Source organism: Ischnura elegans, chromosome 1 (genome assembly GCF_921293095.1).
Source record: "Ischnura elegans chromosome 1, ioIscEleg1.1, whole genome shotgun sequence".
NCBI lineage: Eukaryota > Metazoa > Arthropoda > Insecta > Odonata > Coenagrionidae > Ischnura > Ischnura elegans.
In genome coordinates this window covers 119,247,976-119,271,761 of record NC_060246.1, presented here as the reverse complement: position 1 = coordinate 119,271,761, position 23,786 = coordinate 119,247,976, and positions in this window count along the sequence as shown.

Sequence of the window (23,786 nt, the reverse complement as noted above, 5' to 3'; positions counted from 1 at the left end):
TAGCTTTTATTTCACTGTGTCTAGCCTGCTGTGCCGTTTTCTTAGCAGAATTTTTTTAAGCCAGGCTAGGAAATGCCCAGGTGAGAATCAATATCATGTGGTAAACGCAATGCCATCAAACCATTGATCGGGGATTTTAAAGACACATTTGGGTGGTTTTGGGTGGTTTAGTTTAGAATCAGATACATCAGGGCAAAGTTACATGAATAATAAAAATGAAACTCCACTGAGAAGACTTTCCTTTAACTGTGCCGTGTTGCCTAGCAGATTATCTGAAGCCAGAATAGAATACGTCAAGGTGAGGAAGCACTTTTGATGAAGTTAACTTATCACAATCGAACCTTGGAATTGGCTTTTGAGGTAGCATTTTCATGCACAGGGAATGTAAAAAGGGAAAATTGGGCAGTAGCTATTAGACCTGGTTAAGGTTACATGAATACTCATTAAAGGTCATTGAGAATAAAAAATTTTATCGGCTCGCGTTACCTTGAAAAATAAAAAAAAAACAGTTCAGCATATACCTAGGTGAAGTATCACTTTCTATGAGGTTAACTTATTACCACAAAACCTAGGAATAGGCTTCTGGGGTAGCATTCGTGCAAAGTTTTCGAGATTAAAAGAAAATATTGGATAGTATCAAATGGAATTGAAAAAGACAGACAGTAATCAGATGAGTGTAGCAATAAAACTAGGGTTTACTTCACTGTGCCACACAGCAAACTTTTCCGAGGTCCAATGGATAGCATATTCGCGAGGTCGCCATGTTATGTGGGAACACGGTGTAACTTCCTTCCTGGGATTCCACCCCCAATTTTCCTCATTATTTATAACGGCAGAAGGGGTCGGCTTATAGGCGAATAAAGAGTGCAGACATGGCGCTAATGGAACGTGAAAAACGATTTCATTCCCCACAAACACCTCCTCTCCACTCCCTTTCCACGTGGCATAAATCAAAACGCGCGACAACACGAAAAGCCATGGCGGTCACGCAACAATCATTTCTACTTTGGACTGACAATGAAGCACGCACGAGAAATTTCACTTGTTATTATTGCTATGAAAAACTGGCGGCCTGGGGACGCACACTATAAACTCCCGAATTCCGTGTCTGTGGCCTCTTACTTAGGGGATTGGAACGCTTCTGCTCGCCCATAATCCTTTTTAGCGATTTATTTCGATAGGTCAACCTCTGCGCTACCTCCTTCCTATGTCTTCTAGAATAAAATTCCACAGTTATATTCCATTCGGTTCGAATTAGATGTCTTTCTATATTCCGCTGGCACGCTGCCGTTTAAAGAGTCGACGGTACGAGTTTGGTGGACTCCTGCCGAGTGGTGGATGAGACCGGCTGGAATAAATAACCTCTCGTTAAGGCGGTGGCTGTCTCGGGGCAGGAGGCTATCATAGCCGAACGGAGGCAACAATGGGGATATCAGGAAGAGCTACATTGCCGTTGGACACGCGAAGGGGGAACGGTCTCCGCTGCTCTTTTGTTCTCGCGTCTCCACGAGTTTCACTGTAATGCCGGGCGCACAGCCGAGCGCGAAAGTACATTTCATACGTTATGGCCTTAAGCTCAGCGTTGCGAGCAGAATTTAACTGCTTGAATATGTAAGACACTCGAGAAAGTGTAGGATTTATTTCCAACTTGTTTTGGAGTTAAAGCATCGGCTCAAGATTTTATTTTTATAATAATAAGCAGGCCTTTCACGTGGCTCAGTCGTAAAACTTAAGCGTTCATTGTCGCAGGAAGAGTGAGCAATTAGTTCCAATACAAAGTCCACGAATTTGTTGCCGCCGAGGACACCGCATAAATAAGTACCTAATTCATATCTTGGGTGATTGTGTATGAACCTATATAAATAACTCAAGGACGGTTTTAGCACCGATGGAAATTTTTTATCGCATCTTCTTCGGCCCATGATATTTTTCCAAACTCCGAAAGTGATATTTATCTCACCAACCAGCACCGTAGGTACTACACACTGTCATATTGTAAAGGTTGGAATAGTTGTGACGCAAATGGGTACAATAAAAATCTCTTTTTTGTAAACGATTGCAAAAAGGATCAATATTGGCTTATTCATTGGGCTTAGTTATCAAAGTTAGTGATAATACTTATATCAAGAGGGCCTCTCTTTCTCTAGAAGAAAAAAGACAAACTAAAGCAAATTTACGCAAATGTAAAAATTTCCTATCATTTGCCAGATTATGATATTGCGCGATTAGGAAAATCAGCTGAGCTAATGACGAGTAGAAGTACCTGGTATGCCACGGTAAGCAAAATCACATTCCCATTTCATTCACCCACGAAGACCGTACTTCAATCGAAGCTCGTCAGTGGCTTGGAACTGTGCGTGATAGACTCCGCAATTTATTTTCCAACCAATTATTCATAAATATTTTTCCTCTGAGATGACTCTCGACTTGAAGGCAGCGCTGACACAGCGAGCATGGCTGGAAGCTTTAACTCTTCATTTCTTTTAACGACCCATAAAAAAACCGATTAAAAAGAAAAATTCGGGAAGGAAGGAAACTTCTGAGAGCCACCGAAGAAATCCAACAGACAATATTGACCAATAAAAAATAGTAGAAATAGAAGAGTTGGCTTCCCATTTCATTTTTATGAATAGATAGCGGGATGAGCGCATTACACTACAACAAACTCTCGGAAGAGAATCCAAGAAAACATGTTTGGGACCTTTTTTTCCTTCCTCGTGTTTGATAAAAAAATGAAGTTTCTCCTCTCCCTCTTCGACTCCTACTCCTTCCCTTCTGTATCCCTGTCGCTTCGTCTCTGAGGTCTTCATCTTTGGGCAGAAAGACGTCTGTATAAGGCATGCCGCCCCCCAACCCCCACCACTGCCTCTACAGCCCCCCCTCCTCATCTCTGCAAGTCTCCTCCATCTCCCCACTAGTTCCTCCACGGGCCGAATCCCCCGCTGTCTCTCGCCTCCTCACCTCATCCTTCAACTTCTCACCCTCTCTGAGTCTCTCCTCCGGAGTCCCCCCGCGGTGGAGGGCAATCCCTTCTCCCCCTCCTCTCACACCTTCCCCACTCCTCCCTCTCCCATTCCCAAGGTAAGCGTAGGCGTCGGAGTTGAGTGAGCCTCCTCCTATCCTCATCTCCTTCTTGCTAGGCAATACGGCTTCATCGCGGTCTCTTCATACTCTCCCCCTCTTCTCTCCATGAGCAATCCTTCTCATCACCTGTTATTCTCCTCCTCCTCCCCATTCCCTCGACCTCTGCACACTCAATCTTTCCCCCCGATCTCGCTAAAGAGGTAAGGATGGAGCCACAAATATTATTAGCCCGAGCTCCCCTGCGCCTTCGTCCTATGCTATTCTTTCAAGCAGTGAGCAAGACGAGAGTCCAGAGACAATGTGGCCGCTATCGTTTCGTTTTCGCTTTTCGGAACTTAAAAAGGCGGATAATAAAGGTGACGAGAGATCAAAAGAATGAGATGAAATATGTATTTTTTCAACCTATGGTCGAGGCTGGACATAAAAATTTTCGTGTTTGATGTAAAAATTTTTATTCGCTAAAATCTCCGTTAATGTTGAGCTTTTTCCAAATGTTTTCCTTGCGCTCAACTTGTTGATGGTTCGTTAAATATTATTATGCTGAAGAAAAGTAATGCTTTCAGTAGTTGCGGTTCATTTTGTTCTAGTTAGGGACATTTAGTTCAAATATGGACGTTAAAATATTTGAGCCTTCAGAAATATATCTTTTTCTCTGACAATTTACAATAGATCACCAAATAAAAAAATAATTTAATCCTCATCACAATCGGCCCCTGATTCGATTCCATTTCAAGGTAAAATTTTCTCCTCATATTTCATTAGTCGTTGTTCCAGTTCCACACCACCGATAGGGTCAATTACCCTTTCCCCTTTTTCACTCTGTTTTGCCATATTTATGGATTTATGATCATTTTTTTAACGAAAATGATAGATAAAACGTGGATACTCCTTGAAAATGGAAACAAAATTGTCCATGAGGAGGGCGACAGATATAAACACAATCGAAAAAGTGTCAGGAATACTGGTGAAATAAAGGAACCACACCAGCCTTCTTTCCCTTCAGATAATACCCACATGCTGCACTGCGGGTCCTTCACCCACGCAAGATGCAAATTGATGGAGGCCTTATTTCTCCACGGACTTGAGAAAAAATAATGTTATGCGCGAACAGTGGAGAAAGAAGAATGCCCTTACACAATAAAAACACCAAAACAATTCCCCCCACAACTACCTCAGGCTGCAAAATCGGCTGAATCAAAGCCTAAACGCTGTTAAGAGAAAGATAAATGCATCTTCATGCCCTTTTTCCTATAGAAATGAAAATAAACGTAGTAACAAGAATCCGATTTCCCAGGTAAGCATTCCCTAACTCTTCAAGGACGGGACAGCATATTTGATATTCCAGAAAATCATTCATGATTTTTGTCATAAGCTAAATCGTATATTATTATAACGAATACTATAAAAATTTACTTGTGTCGCTATCAATTCAATGTAGCCAAATTGTTTCGAAAGTGAAGTTTATTTATTTATTTTTTTGAGGAATACATTTTACTCTATTTACTGGGTATACGATGACTTCCATCAGGGTAACTTTTCCCTTATAAATTTTTCCTTGCAAATTTCCAAGTATAACGTGAAAAAAATATTGGAGCAATGCCTTTTTGTAAAATGTTATACCTTTTTTACAATTCAGACATGATTATATCTTAAGGCATTCCTGTTCAGTAAAATATATAAAAATAATACTTTCGATTTTTTCCCAAGCGAGGGCCCGCTTCTCAATTGCTAATAAATTTTTTAATCCACGACCTTCTATAACAAATTGCAAATTTAGCATAAAAAATGCCGCAAAAGACAAAATTTCCAAAAATCTTTATCGAAAATTCAAGACAAGCCTCCAAATTATTCATTAATAATTATTATGGCACCGAAACTGTAAGTTTTCTTATTTTATTCACAAACTTGTCAAAATAGCAATTAATGAGTGTGTAAAGACCGTAAATTTAAGGAGGCTCATTGAATAAAATGCTATTGCCATGAAAAATGAATAATGTACTATTATCTCGTCAACTAAAATAAAAAGGTCGAACTTATCTATTTATATATTTGAGAATTGCATTTTACGATGATAATTATCATACGAGCTCCCACGGTGATGGTTTTCAAAATATAAAAAATGAGATTATAACCATGCTGCGAATGTCAGTGAGACAAAAACATTTAATTGAAGTGCACCAAAACATAAATTACGATAAAAATAAATATTTGCCTCGTAACCATACTACCTTTGCCTTATTGGCAAAAGAAAAATATTTTGGGAGCCAAAAAAGTAAATTAAAAGGAATCTGATAACAAAGCTAAATAAAATGTGAATTTATTAATTAGTGTTTTTAATTCTTCACAATCGATGTTTGCCAGTAACCATATTTTTAACTTCCACAGATATAATTTTTTTAAACAGTTTTTCATACAGAATTAGTTTTGAATCGGGAAACCGCCTTAATGAGTAGATACTTCGTATCAAGATGCGCGTTAGAGAGGTCCCTCTCATTGGGGAATATATATTTTTCTCTTCCATCTCTGACACGGCCACGTATCTTTCACTCTGACCCATCACGGACTGGTTCCCTCGCCTCTTTAAAACCTCATATTCCCCTGGAGGCCGGGGGAGAGTGGGAGAAAAAGAGGAAAGAATGTCCGCCGACGTGTAATAAGCCCGAGTCGTGAGCCATCTTCATTAGCGCTGACGGATCGCGCCACGAGGCGACTGTTACCGCCTTGGTACCCCCCCCCCTACATTTGCCTTAAACACCACGAATCCATCCCCTCTTCCCTTTCGCGGCATCTCACGCCCACGTGGTCTCTATTTTTTTTAAACATATTTGACTCTTCCTCGGCACGGCCAGGCCTTATGAAATGCTTGCCTTTCTTTTATTTCGACCAATCTCACACCATCTCCTCTGCCAAACATGTAATATACGGCGTCGTGCGCTGCGGGGGGTACGGGCGGCGGGGACCCTCATCGCCGGCATTGTTATCCAAGAGGCTCACTTAGGCTGGTGATGGATCGATCAGCGTGGCCCATTGACGGCCTTCCCTTCGGGAATAACTCTTTTTCTTGGTCGCCGTCGGAAAAGTCCAAACGCAACGATGGCTCGTTTCATGGCCCCGGGGATGGGATATTGTGTGGGTGGTGATTTTTTTCTCGGAAGAGTAGATTACAGCACTATTTTAAATTTCTGTACGCTGAAAATCAAAAGAACATTAAATATTTGGCAAGTATGTTGGTAGTGAGAGATTTAACTTATTCCCGGCGAATGGCTGACGTAAACAATTTTCGGGTTTCCATTCGGGTTAGATCCTCCATCTCCATCTTTGTCGAGGTTTCGATGAATAACCTCACCGTCGTCAGGGCCGCTGATGCCGTTTCTCAAGTGGCCAGGTTTATATAGTGTGTCTCAAAGATAAGGTCGGTTCATGCTGATGGATGCGTTTTTCTTTTTCCTGCTATTTAGGTTAGGGATATGTCGGTAGTCTTTACCTCAAGCTTCTGACACCATTATTTTCTAAGTAATGCCCAGATCGGAATGAAATGACAAAGTATTTTAATACTTAGCACACACATTATTTCAACTTGTGTGCCATTCACCGCAAGAAACTCACATAAGTAGTTCCACGCAAAACTTTAGATCGTAAGTAATCCATCGACAGGCGGCTTGTCCATTGACGCTAAGCGTTTTAGATAAGAGCAGGCTAATACCGACACCGGGTTTCTCTCCACTCTTCTTTGCCTACCTATCCCTAATGGCGCAAATGATCTCAGCTGTCGGTTGCCCACTACAAATAAAATTCCATACTATACTTTATAAATTGCACATAACTGATATTTCTCATCCATCTCTTACGTGCATTGGGGGAAAAATAGCAAATAACCATTTTTTGCTTTGCGTTGAAAGTATTTTTTCAAATATTCAATGAATGAAATTTAAGCTTAAGGATATTACTAAAAGGAACTATTATCATTCTTATCACCTATTGTGTTACCTGATCCTTAATTAGTTTCTGCATTACACAATGGTGAAGTTATGTGATTAAACCTGATCGGAAAACAATATGGTGTAATGATACTGCGTCTCATCAAACTGTGATTTCAATTTAGAAACCGATTAACCGTGTAAATATGAACCGTGTAAATATGAAATAGTTGTCACGTAATGTCAATGATAGTTTTATTAAAAACTAGCATTTTGAATTTTAAATAATCTGTATGAACGATGCCCTCGTAAATTTTCTGCACAGAAAAAATAGGTACGGCCTTCGCTACCGTGTAGATCAACTCTTTGCCAGTTTGTCAGCTTGGATTGCTTCACTCCTCATTTCAACACTTTGTTCAGAGTAGCATTATTTGATTGTCTGGCTAAATTGCCAATCGCCTTTCCTCGGCACATGTCAAAAGCTCTCACGATAATAGTAATAGCAAAAATGCAATTAACTCCTATTCTCAGCTCATCAATTACTACCGTCACTAATATGATATGCTTTCATGACAGCTCACCCATGCTTGAGATAGGAGAAAACACATCTAACGACCTATTTTCTCCTTTATTGCAGCATTCTGTGGCGTTTAACGAGAGATATTTCATCTCAGGACTATATAAAATGAAAGGAATATGGCAATGAAAATATTTTCACATGCTTGTACATGAATTTAAGTAAGTTGATATTGACTTAAATGAATTAAAAAAAGAATAAAGTCGTTGAGATGGAAGAAAGAGGGCTCAGAAACATCAAAGGATTCTAAAAAAAATTCAGAATAAATTTCTTCTTGGTAAAAGGTTGCAAAAGCCTAACTTTCATGCAGTTACATATGCTGCTGAACTGACCAGTGGCGCAGCGAGGGGGGGGGGGGTTTTGGGGGATAAAACCCCCCCAGATCTCACAGAAATTTTTAAGTTTAATCCATTTTACTTAATGAATTAGTATTGCTTATATAATATTGTTAGTATTAATCAAATATCTCTCATAAAGCGGTAAAACTAGTCATTTTGAACCAATAATCTTAGTATTTTCTGGAGGAGGGCCCCCGCAACTCCCACTTACCCTGGTGGGTATGCAATACACCCATACCCGTAAGTATTAGTTGCTCCTAAACCCCCCCCCCCAGCCTTGATTCCTAGCTGCGCCTCTGGAACTGACAAATAATATTTATAGCTATTTCTCACTGACTTTCAGAATTGATTACATATTCACAATCAACTTATTTACCTAGTATGACGGGGAGAATTTAATTTTTTATTCGGAATAAAAATTCTTTTTTTCACTATTTTGAAGCTTAAAATGCGTTTTAAAAGGTTGAATGCGTGAAAAATATTTTGTTTTTTGACGTAAGAAGTCATATCCACATGTGGCATGAGTAAATTAGTATATTTCAAGCAAATATTTTCATTTCTGACCCGTATTCCAACGGTTGTTGATATCAAAAAGAGTATTAACTATCTACTTGCTTATTTTAGGCCCCGAAACTTAAATCTTATTCTTTGAGGATATAAATATCATCACTGAGGAATAAAGTGGGCTGCTAGTAAAATATATTCAACTCCTTTATCGCGTTTGATACTTTCATGAGTTAATATTGGAGCATAATGTGCTCATAAAGGCCATAAAATTTATAATGCCATCTCTTGGATATTATCCGTCCTACTTCCAATATTTTACGTTATACACATCGAGGTAGAACATCATGATTGTTCATCAAGGAAAACTGAGGTATATTGGAAAATGTCATAAGATGACTTAATTATAAAATAATGGAGAAAATTCTATTTCCTCATATCAGAGGTATTGAAGATTGCCAAGAGGTTTAGGGAAAGTAATTTCAGTGCTTAGGAAACAATTGAAAGCAAAATACTACCAAGACTTTGTGTAATTAACGGAAAGAAAAATTTATGAAGGGAAAATATTATTTATCTTACCATCGAATATAGGTCCCCGAAATCCCGAAGTGCCGACTTGTTTAGCCCATAGGTTTCATTCCTTTTTTGCAACATCATAGATTCGGGAGAAATTTTCTCAAGTTCCATATGAACTTGGCCCAAAACAATTTTTTTCTCGGTATTTTGGCTAAAAGTTTGATTACTCATTTCAATCCGTTTTTTCAATATTTTTTTCTCGCGATTGCGTAAATAATTATTAGGCAGGTACCACTTTGATCCCAAACCGGCGATTAGTCCATTGCTTATGGGGTCCAGAACACAAGGGAAAGCTGTATTAGCATGAAAAAAACATGGCAAGCTACCAAATTATTGAATTTTAGTTTAGAATGATAAGATGTGACTAAATAAGAATTATGCTATAGTTAAGCGAAATCTCTCTCACCTTAGCATTACCACTGAAACATGAAAATATTATTTTTCTGAAAAGTACGAAAATTATTTCATAATTTTGATAGCAATTACATGTGATACTAGTGTCCATGGAACTTATACAAATACTCGCGGCGTGAGCATCTTCTATTTAAATTGACTTCATACCCTCCGTGAGAGTATGATCAGAGACCAGGGTGGATGGAATAAGCGATATGCATCATATGCGATAAATATCATCTTAGGGCCCCACTATATTTTCAGGTGCGACAGAAGCGATAAATAAGAGATATTTTGCCGAACTGATAGGTATGGGAATTCGTTTTTCTCCCGATCCATAAAGGGCTTAAATAAATGCTAGTTGTAATTTTGTTTGAGAATTTGCTCAAGTGTAAACGGCTGGTGTCCTAACACCCCCTACTTTAGGAGGAGGTGTTAGGACACCAGCCTTTTTAGGAGGCTTGCGGGGTATTATGTAGATGTAAAAGCGGAAGAGACAGGAGAAATGGAGTGTGGGTCGAGTTTGAACAGAGAGAAAATGAAGATTGGTGCTCGATGGGGGACTAGTGGCATGGGCGAGGCTCAATTCGAAATTAAATACATTTCAATCACTATTTCAGCAAGAAGCAATCAAGCGGAGGAATTGCAAGCGGCGCAAATCCCTCGATTTGAATGCCCCCTGGAACAGCACCAGCTAATCAATCTGAGTCGTGTTAATAAGCTCGCGTTGCTGCAGCGCTGAAACTAGCGCCGACTTTTATTGTCACTTGGGTCTCACGAGACGAAACGGGCGTGTGTCATGCTAAAATACGAGTGCCTAATGAGCAACAGACCTCCTATCGCTGCTAATATATCATAGTTTGGAATGAAATACAGTGTGCTTAGTGTGTAATATCGCGAATTATTACTTCAGAGAAAAGTACTTGAAGTTAGAAAAATATTTCATTGTATATTTCCTTCGATTGGCATTCTTCTCTATACAAAAGTGAATAATAATGGTATTGAAATAAAAAATTGGTTGCGTTGAACAGAACTCGTCTGGGAGAATAGAGAATAAACGGAATGAAAAACAGGAAATATGCATGAATCGAGCATGAATAGGGAATGTTTAAAGCCGATAGTTCCTCTTTCATTGATAAAGTTTTGTCAACAAAAAATAATATTTATTCCAGAAAAGAGTAATTCACAATTATTTCACCATTGTGACAAAAAATACTTCGCCATCACTGCACCTCTGATACAGAGCATCATTTTGCCCCCAAGGTTTACCAAAACGAAATAAGGAAAGAATGCTAAATTCATATTCACTGTGATTTCAACCCATTTCAATGCGTTAACTGCCACCCAAGGAATAAAAATGGTAAGATCCTAGAGCACTTTCTTTTATGATAAAGCTCTTCAGAATGTACACTAATAGGAGTAAAAAGTGGGATTATGGAACGATAATTATTGTGCTCGAGTAATTTGATGAATACATATGAATATTATCAAAATTAATTATGAAGAAGTAACATCAACTTGTTTCCTCTTTCTTACAAATCTTTTGAAGCTATATTGGCGGGAATGGCCATAAACATTTCGGTTTGTAAAATTTGATGGACGCTCAATAAGACTGATATTTAGCACAAGAAAATTAGCTGCTTATATTTTATACCAGATTTAAAACTTCTGATATTACATTACACTTCTTACTCCTACATTACAAACAAAATTAGCATGCCATCCGACCACAATATCCGATGTTAAAAGAGCCTGCAGGAAGAGAGGAAAGGTTATATTTTCCATATTGCTAGTAAAAATAATTACACAAGAATGAGGAGCTAAGGCTCGGCATCTCTAACAAAGATGTACCTCTGACCAAGTTAATCAGCGAGCGGGCAAGCGCATTGAGGCTTTGAACGTCAAGTGAGCGAAAGAGGGGCGGAGGAAAAGTTTGACTCGCCCCGCGAGGGTACGTCACGAATCTCAAGTGACCCCTTCGGAGTTAAAGTCAACAAGTCATGAGGGGAGGCTTTAAAAGCGAAAGGGATGCTGCATTTTGGTTTTAATTTCCCGCAGAAATGCATAAAAGTAAGACGTGGGTACGCAGGACAGACGCTCATATACCTATCAAGAGCCACATTCTTCTCTCCTGACACCCACCACTTATCTAATCTCATCTGCCTCGTTGTCTCACCACTATACGAGCCTGTGACTCAATATGTTACTGCAAGGTAAAATATGCTCATGATTCGAAAGACTTTGCTTGCATTCCGGCTTTATGAGATTTTTGATAAGAGCATCGTTTAAGTCAAGTTAAGCAAAGCGATCATCGATTTCTTGCAGAAATGGCTCCATAGGAATTAGCAGTTATTTAACTTACAATTTAAAGTTTCATATTTTATCAAAAATTAATAATAAAAAGTTGGTGTTTTATTGAACATAAAAAATAATTTGCAAATTGAATTTGTTGAAGTTTTCATAGTTATCAAAACCAGCACTGCAGTAAATTACAACTCCTATCCTCGACTATCGTGAATCTCGGATTGATCGACTGATGATTTTACTCGTATTTAAAACGATACGTAGCAGTATCTGCATTAAAGTAGCTGCAATAGTGTAAATCCTAACTAATTTTAGCACAGAATAATTGTCTTGTGCATACTGCCAGGAGTACCATAAAAATATGACAAAAATATTATTATTATTATTACTACATATTGCTGCAAGTAGGCTATTGCTTGGTGGCAGCATTAGATTTACATACACGAATTCCAAATCTGCCTATCTAATAACAAAGTAAGAAGCAGAAAAGACACCCATAGTAACGAAAATACATTAATTCTAATATCATACAACTAACAATTGAAAATTGATCCAAATAACCCAATTTCAAACACTCCATAAAATAAATAAATTCTAATATCATGCAACTAACAATGAACATTGAATATTTAACCCAACTTCAAACTCTCGCTAATGAACCACTATGTAATTAACCGATAAAGAATGAACGCCTATTCCTAAAAATTTTCGCATTTGCGACGAAGATCTTGAAAATAACTTCAGGTAGGTTGTTCCTCTCCTTTATTCCTCTATGTAGGAAGGGTTTTTTTCAAAATGTCTGTTTTCTGTTTTTTAAACTTAATTTTGAAATTATGATCTTTCCTTCCTATGCAGCTGGGTGAGTCCAGCTTTAGATCTATTTCTTTCCAGCCCCGCTCTTTTGAAAGGCTTTGTACACCCAACATAACCTAGCTGCTAATGCAGTTGCTTAAAAAAATGAAAAAAATGAGAAGAGGTTCATTTAAGACAAGCACATATCTCAGGGGTATGGTGCTGTCCTGGAGAACGATTTTCATGAAATTCTCTCGGGTTTAGTGTTGGTTTAGGAATCAATCTTTCGAAAAATAATGACGATTCAGGGATAGTATTTAAGCCGTCATACCGATGGCAGAGGAAGCCATTTGAAATGTTAGCATCAGCCACAATCCTCATCTGGTTGAAAACCTAAGGGAACCTCATGAACTCATCTCCCGCCATTCTGTATAATGAAAGCTTACACGTTGACACTAATAGTATAATGATGATGAAACCAAAGACTAGGGACCTTTTTCAGTCACGAAGTTATTACTGAAAACCTCGAGACTGAGAAAGAACTGACAACTCTGAGAGACAGACATGGCAGTGATGGTGCATAGACGAGAGTTGAGATGCACCAAGCCTATACAGTCATAAACAATTCTAGGCTCCACCCATACCTCGTCTCTGGACACCCGACACTTATCTAATCACACGCAGTGGGTTCTAGCCGGCCCTAGGGAGACTCGTGGCAGCATAGGGCGGTGAACAGTAAGGGGGTGATGGAATGGGGTAGGAGAGATGAACGGGTGGGAAAGGGCATTGCACCGTATGGCCCTAAAAGAAAACGCATTTTTCACCCGACCTGTATTTTCAGCGCGTAAATCCTTCAAAGGCCTTCCTGATGCCCCTCCAACGATTTCTTTATTTTCTTCTCCACCCTCTCCCTCCTCCTCATCCTTCTGACATGATGAAAGAAGCGTGGAACCAGCCGGAGAATATGCAAAATGATGAGATTTTTCCATCCTCCTCCCATTTCTCACGCCATGACGCTCGTGCCCATCCCCCCGCCCCCCTCAATCCTATCGTCGTCATGGAAAACCCTCCCCTTATGCGACCACGGGTGGCGGCTTCCCCGATGCGACAGCCCATCCCCTCTTGCACGCACGCAAGTAGACGCGAATGGAGAAGCAAAGCCGTGCAGGTGGGGGAGAGAGGTGTATCGAATAGGGAGTATCTTCTTCCTCCGTGGCGAAGAAGAGGAGAGGGGAGGTACACGCGAATATTATTCGAGAAGAGGTATTATCGGTTTGCTGCGCTGGGTCTGCTACTGGTCCACCTCGCGGCGAATTTTTAATCTTCCCAAACGTAAAATTTTGTGAACGATTTCAATAGATCATTTTAATATCAGCTTTATTTCACCATTATTCACTGTTTCAGGATAGTGGATTCCAACACAAATTTTACCAATAAATTCGAAAATGAAGAAAGCATAATAATTATGAGTTTGAGCATGAGGAAAGCGAGAGAAAATTGAGAAAATTAAACAACACCAGGAAAAGTTATTTTCTTTACAGCATTATTAAGAGTCATTAGGAAAAATTCCACTGCAAATATTTCCTTCTCCGCAATCAAAATATTCAAACAGTTTTTTTTCTATTGAAGTTTATGCTTAAAGGAAAACCTGAATCAATCCTATGATAATTAAATATTTAGATACTTTGGCTGCATTAGAGTTTATGTTCCTCAGCGATTTTTTTTATATGGTTGGTAGTGTCAGAAAATTTTCCATAAGAAATCCTACCATTTATTTGATACCATGAGGTGAATTCCTTGTCTCAGTTCTCCGTCCGTCGGATGGGACGAAATGGTTTGGTATCCTTGCCGTTTTTCATCAACAACTACCCAAAGTTTGTGGTGGGCTTCCTTCCTCCCTTCCGCCTACGTCTTCCAATCTTGTCAAGCTATAAAGTTCGGTTGAAACATTTCACATTTTAAATGATCAGCAATCGAAATCCATGATCTTCTGATTCATATGAATCCTTGACAACCACAACATTTTTCAGTTTCTCTAATACTTATGGCATTTTAAAAGTGAGTTCACGGACCTAGATGGCCAGGTTTGAATTCCTCTACATATAATTATTTTCTGAGGAATAAATACATAAATTAAAAACTTATCGCTATAAAAAGACTGTCAATTGTAACTGCATCCCCATGCATGCCTTGAAATACTTACAAAGCATGCACAGGCAAAGCAAATCGTCCTGCGAATTAACACGGATACCATCAAAGTTTCCATCGCAACTGATCTTCCGTCACACCAAAATTTCTCCAATGCTCTAGAAATATTTATCATGACGTTCTTAACAAACAAAAAGCATTTCAATTTGGTGGTATGACGAAGACAACCGTAGAAGTTCAAGTGAAAGGGTTGAATGGGAAAGATAGGCTTCGGATTATGTTCATGGAATAGTGCATGCAAATTTTTAGCGGGAGGATAAAATAAAGGTTTCAAAAGATCAGTTAGAAAAGAGAGGATTCATTGGAAAGTTGCGTCAAACAATCTCAATGGTTGAAGAAATGACGAACGAACAATTATCAGTGAGATAAACCAAAAAATATAAACTGGCTTAAAAATTGGCTCTTACTATGCAAGGATAACGCGGATGGTAGAAGGAAAAGGCAGTGAGTGGTGGTGACAGTATTCCAAGTAGCGGTCTCGAGAGCTCCGAAATGGAATAGAATGGCAGAAGAGAGGTCTCGGATCTTTTTATTCAAGGAGGTGGGAGGGTGGAGGTCGCGCAACGCAAGGGTCGGGGAGAGTCACGAACCCAGGTCGCGTGACAGGGCGACGAATACACCGTGGCGAGACGGGGTGAATGCGGATTGGATTGTTGGTGCTGGGAAGGAGGAGACGAGGGTGAAGCTTCAGGGATTGCGTCGGGGGAAGAAATGTTTCCATAAGGCAGGCAATAAACCACTCCCATGGCGGACTGAGTCGGAAGAGACAGGAAAAGAAGAAGACGTCGCAGGGCGATAGGAGGGGTAGAAGGGCGGACGGGTTTTCTCATATTTTTGTTTAAGATGGGCATTTCAAAACAAATGGATTATTCCAACTTATCGCGTGCATGCATTTAAGAAAAATGCTACTATCATGTGTTGCATCTTCAGCTGTTTAATGGCATACCTATAATGAACAATTAATTATTAAACAAATTTCAAGGTAACGATTGTTCACGATTTGCCTTCCAGCCTTATCGCTATTTTAATTCAGCATACGCATTCCAACTTCATTAACTCCCACATTTATTAGCTCTTAAATCATTAAGAAGAGTGCTGAATATCCATGATTTTATTTTTACTATCATTCTCGCCTACGATGCTGGTCATTCCAATTCTTCTTACAAATTACTTTTTGAACTATACAGTTAACACTTTTTCAATGCAATAAAATAAAGCATGGCCGCGAGGTAGTACATAAATGTACATATTTTAATATGTAATTTCCAATAAAATGTATCACGGTAAGCTCAGTTCTTTCTAAGATAGGTGAATTACAGTTAATGTACATCTATGTACTACCCCGCTAGCTGCACCAACAGGCGTGTGACGGCGGGGTATTGGGTCACCAGCCGATAACAAAAATAATGACGTAAAGAAAATGATATGTGCGTACTTAGTATTACCAAGCATTATGAAATTCCCTCGGGGTTCGGGGGACTAATGAATTCCTATACCTCTCCGTTCGGCTGAATATTTCCCTTAATTTATCGTTTCTGCCGGACCTAAAAATACAATGTGGTTTCGAGATGATATTCTCGCGTCGTTCTGAAGGGTATCTATTCTTAATTATTCCATAAGTCTAAGCCTAGCAAGCCTACGTAGCCACAGTTAGAGGAAGGTATTTTGAAATTGAGATTCAACAATACAAAATATTACTATAAAGAGCATTGCACCGATTAAGAGTTCCACGTTACAGCTCAAGAATACCAGGTTTGCATAGAGTTTTTTTAGGAAAAATTCTGGAAATCTGCCCTCCCGTCATGGACTTCCCTCTTCAGATCATAAAAAGACCTAATAATTTTCATTCCATCTAAAAATCCTATTCTCTTCCTTCCTCGCCCTCGTTTACCTCCAGTATTCTTTCGTCCTCCCTCCTTTGTGCCCATGTTTCCACACCGTAAATCCCTACACTCCATATGAAAAATACAAAATATAAAAATAAAAAAAAAATTTCTTTCGTACCTCTAATAATCTTCCACAATTCCTTTTCTTCTTCCCCTGTACGGACGCATCACGCAAATTTGGAGTGAAATAGAAGGGAGGAGGGGCGTGTGGAATGGGGGAGAGGTGACGTCACTCTTCTCCCAGGGAGCAGTCATTTGCATGTTTGATGCCCCTTCCACGACGGTGCCCAGCGCATCCATCATCTTCCTCCTGGATCTCCACCTGATCCGGGGCAAACCAAGGAGTGCCTCCCCATCACCTCGCTGCACCCGCTATTTCCCTCTCCCCACTGCAAACCATATTCTCGCTGTCTTCTTCACTTTTTAAATCCATCTCGTCCGCCGACTATGTCTCCCTCTCGCGGCAGGTCAATTCTATCCCCTTTTTGCCATCTCTGCCACATAAATATTTTGCGATTTCCCAAATGATGCCAAATGTTACGTTGCTACCGTTTTCCCCGACCATTTTCTTCGATCACTCTCTTCTTCCTCTTTTTTTATTGAGATAAAATATCCAATACAGTATATTACGGTTAATTGGGACATATCGGGACTTGTGCACTTTGCCCCAATTAAGCAGCTGCCCCAATTAGGCGAACTCTCTCGGATATGGGCATAAAAAACTTTGAAATAGTAGAAAGAAGACTAAAGAACGTTTTATAATGCAACCTAAGTTTATTAAACCATTACTTTGATTAATATAACAGCGAGTTTAGTTAAATTATTATCATTTTTAAGAATTATAACAATTTAGTTAAAAATATTTTTCACAGCCTCGGGCGACGCTGAATCAATGTCTTTTACTTAGTCCTCTTAAAGAGAAGTCCTATCCTCTTACGGATAATATAACAACAAGAGCTTTCAAAATAGGACAAGAATAGGAACATTTGTGAAAAATAAGAGTAAATCAAAGGAGGAAAATATAACAAAAATAGTACTCTGAAAACAAAATATTTTAATTTCGTCGCTAGTATAGAGTCTATGTCGCCGACTCATGGCCCAATAAAGCGGCATGCTGTCCCAATTAAGCGGACAATACTCTGAGATATTCCTCTATTGGGTTCTTTTCTTCAAGATCTGCCCCAATTAAGCGGCTACCCCAAGTAACCGGTGGACCCATTAAGCGGAATCTACTGTATCATCCTTTCCTGGAGCAACGGTCAAATTTGTAAATACTATATTATTCAAATGATCATTCCTATTAAAATCCTGCATATAAACATGTTGTTTTTCATAGTTTTCCAGATGGCTTAAAATATTGAAATGAAAAAAAAACTGAATTTACTACCCCTATCTTAACTGTGACCGTTGTGATTGATACATTTCAGCATAGCCTTTCAAAGATTGAATAATGACTTTCATTAAATGGATACTTCACTTTTTAAACGCACAATCAACGGCAAATTTATTTTAAACCCCTCAGATGATTGAGCTCCCCTCAGTAATGAGAGGTGTAACGACCTATTTCATTATTTTTTCGAAAAAAAATCTATCTCGCTCCACCAAAGAATGCGCGTTTCCTCACCATCTGGATGAAAAAGATACAACAAACCGTTCACGGAAGAACGAATTTTTGAGTTATGCTCACGATTTGAACTTTTCCTGGTGCGCGCGCAATAAGGGTTGGGAGTGGGAAAGAGAGAAAGATTGATAGATCAGCCGTGGCAGCTGGCTCCCAGATTTTGTAAATGTTAAACTCGCGTCGTGGAATGCCGTGACCCGTGATCACGAATCACATTCCGTCGCTCCGACGACGCGCGGTGCTCTATTCCGGAACGGAGCGATTCTTTGTCCTGAAAGGTGGAGCGGCGTGATACCTCCCCGTAACCATTGTTCCCTCCTATCCTGTCTCATAACCTCTGTGGATAGAATATCTCTGAAAAACTATTCGTTGAATCTTGTATTACGTACATATTACATTTTAAGATCAAAATCTGAGGGTTATTTTTATCCTCCACGGCCTGATTGCTCGCGGTAGGCCACAAAGTAATGAGGAAGCGCTGAGAAGAGTGTGAGATAAGAAAAATGTTCTAAAAGAATAGAAAATTCTTCGAAAAACCTTAAGGAGAAGACCGGAAAACTTAGTTCGCCACATTAAGACGCATGATAGCCTGATGAAAACAATAGGGTAGTTTCCTTCATCAAAGAAATCGAAATGCATTGATTGCGATTCCTTACCCACCATTAGTGTATTCATAATATGCAAATTATTTGGTTTTAGAAATCCCAGTTTAGACGAATGGCAATGGTCAATTTTAACCTCATTTGAAAAAGGCTAGATCGGCGCCCATGCGATTCCACTCCACGTGACGTCACAGGGACCCAGTTTCTATACGAGTAGATAGGATTTTCTCATTGTCTAAGATTACCAATGCTTGGATGAGACACAGAGCTCAGGGAAACATCTCTTAATTATCACCCATTAAAATGACCTAAGTTCGGAAAGTTTCCTTCGTTTGATAGGGTAATAATAATCCTTATTTAAGCCAAGCGTGAATGGGAAGAAGGTTACGGGCGGCCCCGAATGAGTTAATTATATTTATAAAAAAGAGGAAGCACTTCGCTATGAAAAGGGTGGCGGATGGTAGAGAGGAATGGAGAGCTGCGTCTAACCAATCTTAGGACTCTTGGCTGATGATGATGGATAGCTGTCCAATTAGGTTCTGCGCAAATATAGTGCGCACTATGTCCCTCGTCCGCGCCACGAAGCAATTGTGTTCTGAGCGTGCAGTGAGCATTGAAACAAGTCTACAACAACGGTGCTTCCCGCCAACTATGGAGTGCGTCCTGTGTTTTCATTTTATCGTGGTGAGAGGTTCATTGATGCCGAAATAAATTGTCGAATGAGCAATTTGTACCGAGAAACTTTCATAAGCGGCTGTATCGTGAGGAAATGGTTCAGAAACTTAACGAACCAGGGCAAGAAATAGGGCAAGGCTCAGGGAAGGTTGCGAGTGTCAACCGATGATCCTATTCAGCGAGTCGATCAGGTCACTTGAGAAGGACATTGGTCCACAATCTCTGCATTTGGAACTTGACCTTCTCTAATTTTCATCTCGTGGCTCACATGAAACGCTGGCTAATAGGAGAGCAGTTTGCCGCATGGAACGAACTCAAAATAAGTATAGAAAATTGGATGAGAGCATAAGCAGCTACTTTAAATGATGGTGTCATTGAAAAATTGCTAATACTCTATGAAAAATTTCCGAGTCGGAACGGCGAGATGCAGAGATGTGTGATAATGGTGCAGATGATACATTTTTAAAATTCACCGAGGTTTTTATTTAAAATGACCGATCCGATCTTGAAAAAAAGAATTACCTCGCACAGGTACGTAAATTTCAGTTCAAAGTACTTCGGTTAACCTTCTAAAGATTCGTTTCACGAAACTCACCATTCAACTTCCCTTCAATTTAAACTTTTCACACTTCAAACGCTCTTATCTTTTACATAATTTATCCAATAAACACAAAATAATGAAATGCCCGTCGCAATGCATCGTTCATTATTTCTGTTGAAGGCATGTCGCATAGCAAGATCTCTGTGATGCCACGTGGAGTGGCATCGCATGGGCGCCAATCTGGCCTTTTTCAAATGAGGTAAAAATTGATCATTAACATTCGTCTATACTGGGATTTCTCAAACCAAATATTTTGTACATTATGAATACACTAATGATGGGTAACGAATCGCAAACAATGCCTTTCGTTTTCTTTGATGAAGGAAACTACCCTATTTCATGGCTTCGCTTGGGAGACGGCATCAAAATATTAATGTTTAAAATTCAGTGACTTTATTGCCCAATCCATATGTTTCATCCGAGTCGATTGTCTCCATTACCATTCTTACAGTTCACTTCTCCTTCGACGAGTGTCTACTTATGACCATCGTGCAGTAAGTTGTACTCGATAGTGCTGTTTCATCTTCTTCTCGAGGTATTTAGGAAGATTTATCTCTTCCCTCGACTTTTCTATATACTTTCTAATATGTGACTAGTGACATTTTATTTTCATCATTCATAACTAATACACTTCAAATGCTACCACCGGCGTCTTCTACATCGAAAAAATATTTACTAAACCCAGTACTTAGTTTAAGCTCATTTTCGTGAATGAAGGCATAGCAACAATAAAATGATTAAGTTCCTCCGAGACGATTTAATTTCACTCTCTTTGTAATGAAAAAGCGTGAACATTTTAGTTTCAACTGAGAACTTTTAGTACCTTTTATCACATCCACCTTGTAAGTTCCCCTCCAACTATTCCCATGAGAAACGAATGGCACAGAAGAAAGAATTAAGGCTATTTTCACCTGGAGGTGCTGCAAGGACCTAAAGGATTTGAAAAGCTGATAACAAGGAGAAAATGAAACTTCAGACCCCAACCACGAGTTTCTTTCAATGAGTAGATTAAAATTCACAAAAGGGTGCGGAATAAAGAAAAAAAAGGGACATCTCTAAAATGCGATTTCCAGAATGTTTTTACATGATTTATAAAAACTAATTATATTTTATTTACGATGCATATTCACCGGATAGACGCAATTCTTACTTTTATGGGAACACTAATACCAGTTTCGCGAACAGTAATTTAAAGCTACCGTTGAAATAAATATGCTCGTTTAAAATTTAACAAGCTAGATGTCGGTATCTATGGAGATACCAATCAAATGAGCAGACTCAGAGTCACGGACATTAAGTTGAAAGTGAAAAACGATAGGGAATCCCACTCCTTCCATTTTTCTCACATATTTAATTAATCTCCCTTGCCCTCCGAATTTTTGTGTTTTTTTTTCTTCCACACGAGCTTTACACGCATACCTGCTTCTGTATCGTGTCCCTCACAACATTCATCGATGATTTATCGCGGAGAGAAAGTATTTATTTTGCGTGCCTTCCCCTTCCTCTCTCTCTCCCTGCCTGACCCTTTCCCCGCCCACTTAGCCGCTAAGACACGCTCCAAAGAGTGACAAACAACCTTCCTCGGCTCCTTCCCTTCCACACATGAAGCCAATCCTCTCTCTCCTACCACCCACCGTACAACATATCTACTTCAACATCCGTCCCCCTCCCGCTCGCTTACAGTTTCCTCCGAGTCCGCGGGGGTGGCGCACCACGTCGCCACCCCTTCCTTCCACCCGGCCGCAACCAAGCAACATTCCTCCGCCGCCCGTCTTCGTGTTCCATTCGGATCACGTCGCAAGAATCCCTCCGCGTCGACGCCTCCATTTGCCACCGCCAGGGGGGAGTGGTGTCGGCGGGGGTCGAGAGAGGTGTGAACTGCCGGGGGATTTTTCTCTTTCGCATCCACTCTTTTCCCTCCCCACCCCACCCCCCTCGTTCCTCTTTACCTTCCCGCAACCTCTCCACCACTGCCTTCACAAAACCCTCTCTCTCTCACTCCCGCAACCCCCATCTCCTCCTCCCCTTTCCCTGCACTCCATGACATCTCGCCGTGGCGGATTCCAGGCGCGAGAATGCCTCTCTTTCCCCCCCATTTCATCCCAAACTCTCCTCTCGCACAGTGAGAGAGAGGAAGGGAGAGGGATTCTTTCCACTTCTTTCATGTCCCTACCACGTTCTCGTCCGCTCCCCGCATCCCCCCTCGTGAAGAGTGTCTGAGATGAGAGGGACCCCTGCCATACGCGTATACACGAGAAGGCGACGACATGCTGCCGCATAACTCACAGGTACTCTGCCTCTCGTTTCCAACTCCATGTTAGTCATCTCCTGTAACTGATAGTTTACGAGCCGAAATTCATCAATTCATTCTTATGTTACTTTGAAAAACTAAATTTGTTACCGACAAAAGTGAAAATAATTATTTTAACAATTCCGTAAAATTTTTGTTATTTCACTGAATAGACCTTTTCAATTCAAACCCAAAATTCTGTTAAATATAACGGCTTTCGAGAGAATCGAGACAACAATTATCCCTATTGGCGTTGATATTCATTTGCGTTGTGCGCGCGGATGTTTGGCTACCGTAAAAGTGAAATGAATATTAGGGTACTTGAAAATGTTAAAAGAACTTTCACATTTGAGAGATAATTTGTCTTAACTGGATTCCCAATGTGAATAAAATTTACATATTCTTGTGTTGCTAATGTTGTTTACTTTGATTTTAACATTAAATCATGTCGCAATACGGACTTATATTCGGCAGTCTAATGAAAAGTATGACCAATTTTCGGTCAAGGCTTTAGAGATAGAATATAATAGATAGAAGGATTGTAGAATATAATAATCTTGCAGGATAGAAGAGGAGTTGTAGAATACAATTATCGGCATTACTCGGTGGATGCTGATGATGACGAAAGTTTGTGTAAATTATATTATTCTATTGTTGGCAACGACGCACGGCATACTATTACGGAATTATGGTTAATAGCGATTAAAAAAATGATTCCAATGGTGTAGTGGAAGTGCAAAATAAAATTTACTTATTTAGTTTAGAAAGATTTGAGGAAATCAAAAGAAATTTCTTTGTTTCGGTGAATGTAAATACCCTTGGAGATATCCAACTTTTTTGAATGAAAATTGTCTTCAAATGTTTCCTTCAAGAAATTTTGACATCCTACTGTTTAAGCACGTGAATAAATAGTCTCTGAACGATGAAGAGCTAGTAAATACCGCTCTCTAATTGGAATAATGGTAGCATGAAAGTATGAGACTGAGACTAATTCTTTACAATAAACTGGAGTCATGATATTTTTAGAAATTGCATTGAAAAATTTAAGGGACAATACTTGCTCCTAGAAACTGAATGGTTATCATTGACCTTGAAAATATATTGCAAAAAGAAAATTGTATTTGTGATTAACAAAGTCTTTTGTAAGCCATTGCATGAAATAGATTGTGTCTGCTTTGAAATAATCTGCCATTTCCGTTTTATTAAGATCTCTTTTCATTAATTTGACCAACAGCAAGATTCTCATGAGATAATTTCTTTTCTTGGTTTGAAAATACATTTCTTATTTTGAGGCTTGACAACTATCACAGCGGAAATAAAGTAAATGTTTTTTAGAGCTGTACCCAATAACTTACTGCAAGTGACTGTGTTTGGTTGTGCGGTAGAATCTGTAATGTACCTCACTGGAATTGCTGAAG